We start from the raw sequence: 9956 nt of genomic DNA, 5'->3' as shown, positions 1-9956 counted from the left end.
GACAGTGTCAAAAGAGTGGTAAAAATAAAATATGACAGATAAAACTCAAATAGTCAGGAATAAACTTAACCAACGATGTAAAGCACTTGTATTAAAAAAACAGCAACTCAATGTTAAAACATATCAAAGAAGCCTTAAATAACTGGAAGAACATTCCATGTTCATGGATTGGAAGACTAAATATCATTAAGATGTGAGTTCTAGTCAAATTGATATACAGATTTAATGCAATCTTGATAGAAATTCCACCAGCATTAAAGAAAAAATTGAAAATACAATCATTAAATTTATTTGGAAGGATAAGGAGTCCTGAAAAGCCAGAAACATCATAAAAAGGAAAAGTGAACCCTCATCTCCAGACTTTAAATCATAATACCTATCTATAGTGGTAAAAGCAGCATGGTACTGGCCTAAAGACAGACACAGTAGACCAACGGAACCAAACTGATGGTTCAGAAACAGACCCTCACAGGTATTGTCAAGTGATTTTTGACTAGCCTGTCAAACTCACACAGCTTGGGCAGAACAATCCATTTAACAAATGGTGCTGAAAGAATTGGACATCCATAGCTGAACGAAGGAAAGAGGACCTCTATCTCACACCTTATCCAAAAATTAACTCAAAATTGATTAAAAAACTAAAAATAAAAGCAAGAACCATAAAACTTCTAGAAGAAATTATTGGAGAATATCTTCAAGACCTGGTGGTAGGTAGTGGATTCTTAAAGGAAATAAGAGAAGGACTGAGTGGACTACTGATGTTTAATGTATGTAGAAGTTTTAACTAGCTGTACTGTAAAATTAGGAAATGTATAGAGTGGATGGTAACACACAGTGAGTAACAGCTAGTTTACAAATGGGGATGTGACTGAAAAATGTTAGTCTAGTTATGTAAATGCCAAATGACAGAATACTTGAGAGTAATCTATTAAATGGATAGCACAGTAAACCAAGAGGTGGGTGAGAATTGTGGTTGATGGTACAGATGCAAGAGTGCCCTTTGTTAGCTAGAATAAATGTATATCAGTACTGCAGGGTGTTGGGAATGTGGAGAAGAATGGGAAAAATACAGCTGGAGTGACCTATGGACTGTGGTTAGTAGTAATAATATAATATTTTTGCATCTATGCAAAAGATGTACTGTGTTGATAGTGAGGCAGTATGGAAAATGTGAGCCAAATGTATACTATGGACATGGTAATGATCAGATGATATTATTTTATTTACAGCAAATGACACACCACATTGTGGTGTGTTGATGGAGGGGTGTTGTTTGGGAATTCTGCACATGTGCATGATTGTTTTATAAGTTTACAACTTCTGTCATAAAAAATATATATTTAAAAAATAATAATAGAGTGAGTTGGGGGGAAAACACACCAAATATAAGATAAGGACTATGATTAGTAGTAAGATTTTGACAGTGTTCTTTCATAGTTTGTAACAACAATGTGAGGTGTTGGTGGAGGGTTGATGTATGGGATCCCTGTATGATGTTATGCATGTTTACTTTGTAAGTTCACAACTTTTACTATACACTTAATTGTTTATATATGTTCCTATATAAATGATATAAAGATAATAATAATCAGATTAGTTAGGGGAAAAATACTTTGTTTAGTAGTAATATTTTGACAATGCTCTTTAATCATTAGTTAAAAAGATTTAAAAACAATGCAAGTTATTGGTGGTAGGGTGACATCTTATATAAGTTTGTTTTGTAAGTTCACAACTATTGTACAGTTATTGTTTATGTTTACGTATGAGTGATAGATTTCAATACTTTTTTAAAAATTAAAAAAAATACAATTGGTGTTTAACAGCAATACCATAACATTCTTGCATCAATGCCAAAGACGTACTATGTTAATTAAGAGGGGCATGGAAAAAGTGTACCAAATATATGCTATAAACCATGGTTGGTGGTAATAATCTGATGATATTATCTCATAATTTGTAACAAATATTCCACCACAGTGTGGTGTTTTGGTGAAAGGGTGTTATATGGAAATTCTACACATGTGCATGATTGTTTTGTGAGTTAACAACCTCCATAATAAAAATATTTTTTAAAAAATAATAGGGTGGGTTGGGGGAAAAATATACCAAATGTAGGATATGGCCTATAGTAATATTTTGATGATGCTCTTGCATAGTTTGTAACAAAAGTTTTACAACAATGCAAGGTGTTGGTGGAGGGGTGATGTATGGGACCCTTGTATGATGTTATGCATGTTTATTTTTTAAGTTCACAAGTTTTACTATATACTTATTGTTTATGTATGCACGTGTATGAATGATATACTTCAATAAAAAAATATATTAAAACAAAAAAATAAAAAACAAAAAACCAACTCGGAGAAGCTAATGTGACTCACTGGTTGAGTGCTGGCTTCCCATGTGTCCATCTTGACCTAGTCTTTGAATGGTGGTAGGTGGGGGGAAAACATCTCCCGAGAATTTGAAACCACATACCTGCCCTCCATGAGTCTTGGGTTCATATTTATGTCACCTGCGTGGCTAGGAATCCCGAAGTACATTAAATGAGACCCACTCTGAAACTATCCCTTAGACTGCTGGCAAATGAAACAAATGCAAATCCACTCTTGCCGGACATTCTCTTCTCCCTTTGCCCATCACCTTCCATCGTAGCTTGTGAAGGATTCCTTCCAAAGATTAGTTCATAATCCAAATTTATGGAATACACAAGGAGTCCTCTATAATCAGATTCCCAAGAACTTCAGATGACAGAATTATCAGATAGTGATCATTCAGGGCAGGTTAGAGGCAGCTACTAAATGCTTTGAGTGCACTGAGAAAGAACTGAGTACCTGATGGAGTCAGTCTTCATAGAGGAGGAAACTTTAAGAATGGGTCTTGAAGGAGAAGTAGGACTTTGCCAGAAGAGGACAGGTGATGTGGGGGCGGGGGGTATACAAAGTAGAATATGTAAAGAGATCAGAGAGTTTTTTCTCTTGGGTGCTTATGGAGCAGAGGAGTGGGAGATGAGGCAAGAGAGTTAGGTAGGGGCCATGGTTCCTATGGGTGTCGTGCACTGTTCAGGTCCAGCAAAAGAGTTTGAGAGTGAAGAGTGGCAGCAGGAGACCAGTTAGGAGAATATAACAAACATCTATCTAGGGGATAAAAGGTACTGGCTTAGACCAGGATGCTGGTAGTGAAGATGGAAAGAAGTAGATGGATTTGAGTGATATTTAGGTCAAAGTTTGAAGGTGGATTGTATATGAGGGATGAGGAAGAGGAAGGTGGGTGTCAAAACTGATGCTCAGCTGGCCTACACTGGTGCAACAAGATGATGCAACAAAGGGAGCCAAATGGACATAGAGAGCAGACAGTGAGCACAAAAACAACAATAGCGAGGAGGGATGGACGACAAATGTAAATAAGTAATTTTGAAAAAACTGATGCTCAGGTTTTTAATTGAGCAATTGAGAAATTATTGATGCCATTCACAGAGATAAGGAATTAAGAAGGAAGATTGAGTTGTTGGCAGGAAGATCATGAGCTCAGAATTAGATATTTTGAATTCTAAGTGACTTTGGTGTATTCAGGTAGAGATGTCTAGGAGGTAGTTGGATATACATGTCTGAATCTCCAGGAAAGGTCTGGGATGGAAATAAAGATCTGAGAGTCGTCAACATGTAAATGGTAAGTAAAGCCAAGGAAGTATGTGAGAGACCCTTGGGAGACTGAGTTCTAGCTCTTGTTATGTTGATTAAGGTACTTTCGGTGGCAAATAACTAAAGACCCAACTCAAACTGTATGAAATCATGAAAGGAATTTGGTTGAAAAGTTCCACAATAATTCCCTTCAGGCAAGGCTTAATCCAGTGGCAGAACTAAGAGCTAGTCTTTTCTCGTTTCTCCAAACCACTTCTTAGGAGTTGCTTAATTCTTGACAGACTCTCTCTTTGTGACCACATGATAGTGTAGGGGAATGGCTCTGCCATGGAGCCCTGGTGACCCCGCACATTCCCACACGGGCTATGTGGGCAAAGGCTTGACCTGTAGCTAATCGAGCCTTGGCAGAATGCCTTGTGGTCCTCCACGAACGCCCAGGGATGGGAGGCTTGTGTGGAGCTGAGGCCTTCTCCCACTCACCTCCCTATCTCCTCTGGGAGGCTGGTATGAGACAGTTCTTCATTGCTTTCTGGGTTCTGACGAAGTATGGGGCTTTCTGACACCCGCCCCCCCTCACTCAGAACAGAGCTGCAGAACAGAAAATATCTTAGCTGCAGCCTAGAATTGGCTCCTCAACAAGGGGTTATACTACAATTCATGCTGCAGTCATCCAGCACGTTTTGTTTCCATGCCTTCCTTTTTGATGTGTGGGACAAAGATTACAGGAAACTTATTCTTCTTGTTCTCTGTATGAATAACAAACTATTTAAATCTAAATCTGTTTAAATCTACAAGTGGCTCCTTGTATCTTTCCCAGTAGAATCATTCAGGCCTTGGTCTTGTTTTGTCTTGTGTATGTAAGTTTGACAGATGGCTGCCAACTGCTTTTCGGACTGTGCGCTTCCAAGCTCAAATCCAGCAGAAAAGAAAAAAACATTTGCCTATTAGTTCAATCCAAAGTCCCAGAATTGAGCATTGTTGGCTATGATTGGCCTGATTTGGGTCATAGATTCATCCCTGAACCAACACTATTGGCCAGAGGTTTGGTATGAATTGATTGGTTTAAACCATTTAGGGTCCATTTCTGGGGATTGAGTGAGGTCAGTCTTACTCAATCCAAATGACTGAGAGATTCAGAGTCCTGTGTGGAAAGGGGGAATGGATGCCAGGGAAGGAACAAGGAAAGCCGACTATACCTGTCTCTTCTCCCAGAGCAGGGAAGTATAATTGTAGTTGGCTGGGAGGGCATGCGGGACTTGGAGGTGTGGCTGTGGGGGTGTGTGGCTCTTGGGGTGGGAGAGGGGTTCAGGCAGAGGTGGGGAAGCAATCTATAGCCATAGGCTTTTACAATCACGGGCATTTGTACGTGGGGGACAGGAAGGAAATTGGGAGAGCTCGCTGCTCTGAGTCCCGGAAACCTGTCTTCAGGATATTGTGTAAAACCAGATCTCTGTTCCTTTGGCCTCTTACAATACCTGAGCCGGTGGAGTCGACAAGGGAACTGACTTGGATCTCCCAGCGGGCCTCAACAAAGACCCCAGTCTCCAATGTAGGAGACAGATGGTGACAACACTGGTTTTTGGGCCCACTGCCACTGCTGGCTTATTGTGTTATCCTGGGACCAGCTGCCATTTCTCACTGGGCCTTAGGTTTTTCAATCTGTGCAATAAACTGGATTAGGCCCTTCCTACCTTTTCAATCTCTAGGATGCTTTTCATTATTTTTCCCTACATGTCCCTGCCTCCTACACCCCCACCCCAACTTGGTTGAGTTGGTAATGGTTATTTTTAAGTTTTAGGGTTTGTTATCTTCTGGTGAAAAATCTGCACAGTCGCCACAGATCAAGCCGTTGCTATATGTTTAATTCTTCTTTCCATTCTGTTCTTGAGGCATCTTCTCATTCAGAGCATGTTTTGCAAATCTATGTTTGGGTAGATTTCTCTTTGCATAACCCAAGGAATCATAAAATTATATCCACCACTATTGCGTTCCCACCATCAAAGTGGGCTCAGATCTGAAGAGAAATATAATATCTTGTGTGTTCTTGTCCGTTTTGGTTAGTATTTCTTGAATTAGGGACTTAGGTACTGTTGCCTTCCCAAGATAAAAGGATACCTCTGACCAGTCATTCCTCTTGAAGCAGTCAGGATGTCATGAACTCCCTAGCCTGGGTCCTTACTTGTGTCTTTTGTAATAGAAGTCTCAGTGACCTGTCCACTAGGCCTTTACAGGAGCCAGAATCTGAGAATCTGAACAAGATGAACAGGGATCTGGGGAATGTTTTGACCAGAATATCTCTTAAACCCACTCACTTCTCTCCTTCTTCATTGACTCCACTCTGGTCCAAGCCAACATCTTCTTTCATCTGGATAACTGCGGCAGCCTCCTCACCGGTCTCCCTGCTGCCACCCTTGTCCCAGCCAATCCATTCTCCACTCAATAGCCAGAGGGATATTTTTAAAATCTGAATTGTGATCGTGCTTGAAACCCTTTCGTAGACTTCCCACTGCTCTTAGAATGAAAATGCAAGGTCCCCTGGTCCTTGCCTACCTCTTCTCCAGTCTTACCTCTTGCTCACTTCACTCTGACTATTCTGGCCTCCCTCACTGCCAGCTCACTGCAACCTCAATCCCATTCTCCCCCCACATACCATTGCCAACTCTTTCCATCACTGATCCCATCTCATCCTTCAGGTCTCAGCTTAAATACCAGAGACAGGCTTTCCTTGACCACCTAAAATAGGTCCCCAGGTTATTCATTATCACTACTTCTGGTCTTTTACCCTCAAAGGTCTAATTATAACTCCGAATGATTTATTTATCTGCCACCTTATATTCTATGATTCCCTTGCTAAACTATAAGCTCCAATAGAGCATCAACTGTGTTAATCTTGCTTACCACTATTATTAGTGGGCATTTGTCTTTTTTAAAAGCTCCAGCATCCAATCACCCTTACTAACAGAGACCTAATTGCTTTCTGGGTGTGCTGTCCTAAGGCAAGCATGGTAAATTCATCATTCAACTTGCCATAGATTGTTTTCTCTTCCTGCCCCACATCCAGCTGAGAGACAGGCACAGGACTTAATCTCAATGGATCTCACGTTCTTTCCAAGAACTCTGACTCTCAAATGGCATGACACAAGGTCCTTATAAACTGGTTGGAGTTCACTCATTCTAGTGGTGGTAACTGGACCTGTCAGGTGATTTCTGCTACTCAGACCCTGTCTCATTGCCTGCCTTGGTCCCCATTATTCCAAGTCTGGTTATCTGGCCTTCTCTTGGACTAGATGACCTCCTTTTTAAAAAAAAAAAGATTTATTTATTCCCACCACCACCACCACCATTCCCCCTATTGTCTGCTCTCTGTGTCCGTTTGCTGTGTGTTCTTCTTTGTCTGCTTGTATTCTCATTAGGCTGCTCTGGGTCAAAGCTTGGGATCCTGGGACCTTCTGGAGTAGGAGAGAGGTGATTACTCTCTTGTGCCACCTCAACTCGCTGTTCTGCCATGTCTTCTTATTTTCTCTCCTCTGTGTCTCTTGTTGTGTCATCTTGCTGTGCCAGCTCTCCATGTCCGCCGGCACTCCTACATGGGGCAGCTTTCCTGTGTTGGGTGGCATTCCCATGCAAGACAGCACTCCTGCTCAGGGCGGCATTCCTGCAATGGGCTGGCCCTCTGCCTGGGCCAGCTTGCCCTCACCAGGAGGCCCTGGGCATCGAACTGTGGACCTCCTATATGGTAGATGGGAGCCCAATTGGTTGAGCCACATCCATTTCCCTAGATGAGCTCCTTTATAGCTTTCTATTAATTTCTTTTATATTTAAAATGGCCATAATCAGGTTCTGTTATTGGGAATCAAAGATACAACTGTATGTTCAGAGGCCAGCATAGGACCTGGCAAATGCTAAGTGCTCAATAAATGTTAAAAGGAAAAACTACAAGTGTGTGGCTTTAAGCTGGTTACTTAATTTCTCAGAACTTCAATTTCTTTCCCAATAGGTAACTACACGTATCATCTGGGATCTCTAGTTTCTCTGGCTTACTAGTTCCTTTATCATTTCCATCTTCTCTATTCTCTACTCTTCTCAGCTACAATAACAAAACAACCCAACCCAACTCAACCCAACCCAAATTCCTCTCATTTTCTCAGGCAGAGAAACATAACCACAATATCTGAAGCTAACATCCAAATCCTAGTTCTGCCACTTTCTAGGTGTGTGACCTTAGACAAATTGCTAAATCTCTTCATGCCTCAGTTTTCTCATCTGCATATGGTGATGGGGAAAATAATAGTACATAACCTTATATGTTGTGAGAACTAAGTAATACATGTAAAGCACATATCATAGCACTTAGCACATAGTAAGCATTCAGTCAGTGTTAGCTCTTATTACTACTCTCATCTTTTTGTTGCATCAACCACTTTACTTCAGGGTAATGTTTTTCAAAGTGTGGCTTCTGAACCACCAGCATCAGAATTACCTGGACAGATTGTTAGGAGCGCAGTTGCCAAGACTCCACTCTAGACCTAGTGAATCATATCCTCTAGGGCAGAATTAGGAAATTTACATCTTAAGACTATCTCCCAAGTGAAATCTGATGCACATCCGTTTTTTTAAAAAAGATACTGAGATGCAATTCATATACCATAAAATTAAACCGTTTAATTCATTGTTCAGTGGTTTTCAGCATATTCACAGAATTGAATTAGATTGTAGTCTCAGTCTAATTTTAGAATATCTTCAGCACCCCAAGGAGAAACCCTGTGCCCATCAGCAGTCATTCCCCATTCCTGACTCCCCCTCTCATTAGCCCCATGCAATCACTAATCTACTTTCTGTCTCTATAGATTTTTCTGTTCTGGATATTTCCTATGAATGAAATCATGCAATATGTGGTCTTTCATAACTGATTTCTTTCACTTGGCATAATGTTTGTTTCAAGGTTCATCCCTGTTGTGGCATGTATCAATATTGGCGGAAAATATTCCATTGTATGGACACACTGCATTTTGTTTATCCACATTCGCAGACAAAAAGGACATTTGGGTTGTTTCAACTTTTTGGCTATTATGCATAATGCTGTTATGTACAAGTTTTTTTGGCCTGTTTTCATTTCTCTTGGGTATATATCAAGTGGTAGAATTGTCAGGTCCTATGGTAATATAACTGAGTTTTCTTTCTTTCTTTCTTTTTTATTTCTTCTCCCCCACCCTTTTCCCTATTCCCCCTGTTCCTCCTGTTGTCTGCTCTCTGTGTCCATTCGCTGTGTGTTCTTCTGTGTCTGCTTGTATTCTCATTAGATGGCTCCAGGAACCGATCCTGGGACCTTCCGGAGTGGGAGAGAGGCGATTACTCTCTTGTGCCACCTCAGCTCCCTGTTCTGCCATGTCTTTTTATTTTCTCTCTTCTGTGTCTCTTGTGTCATCTTGCTGCACCAGCACTCCTGCGCTGGGCAGCTTTCCCGCACTGGGTGGCATTCCCATGCAGGGCAGCTCTGCGGCGTGGGGCAGCATTCCTGCATGGGCTGGCACTCCACATGGGCCAGCTTGTCCTCAGCAGGAGCCCCTAGGCTCCTGGACCTCCTATATGGTAGATGGGAGCCCAATTGGTTAAGCCATATCTGTTTCCCCAATATAACTGTGTTTAACTTTTGAGCAACTGAAACTATTTTCCAAAATGGCTATAGCATTTTACATTCCCACCAGCAATATATAAGGAATCCAATTTCTCCACATCCTCACCAACCCTTGTTTTCTGTCTGTTATAGCTATCCCAGTAAGTTTTTTGGGTTTTATTTTGTTTTGTTTTGTTTTGTTTAGGAAGTGTGGGGATTGAATCTGGGACCTCATATATGTGAAGCAGGTGCTCAACCACTGGCCTACACCTGCTCCTATCCTAGTGATTTTGAAGGGGCATTGTGTTTTGTTTTTTTTTTTTTAAACTTATTTATTTCTCTCCACTCCCTCATTGTTTGCATTTTCTGTGTCTGTTTGTTGTGTGCTTGCCCTCCCTTTATGGGGAACTGAACCCGGGACTTTCCATGTGGGAGGGAGGCGCCCAATGACCTGATCCACTCCACTCCCTTTTTTGTCACTCATTATGTTTTTCCTCCTTGTGTCTTTTGTTGCATCAACTTGTTGAGACAATGTGCTGTCTTGCTCGTCCTCTTTAGGAGGCACTGGAAACCAAACCCAGGACCTCCCATGTGGTAGGCAGGAACTCAATCATTTAAATCACATCTGATTCCCTCATTGTGGCTTTGATTTGCTTTCCTTGATGACTTTGACGTGCTTATTGGCCATTTCTATATCTTCTTTG

This window comes from Dasypus novemcinctus, chromosome 24 (assembly GCF_030445035.2).
Source record: "Dasypus novemcinctus isolate mDasNov1 chromosome 24, mDasNov1.1.hap2, whole genome shotgun sequence".
Lineage (NCBI taxonomy): Eukaryota > Metazoa > Chordata > Mammalia > Cingulata > Dasypodidae > Dasypus > Dasypus novemcinctus.
This window is presented reverse-complemented; position numbering follows the sequence as displayed.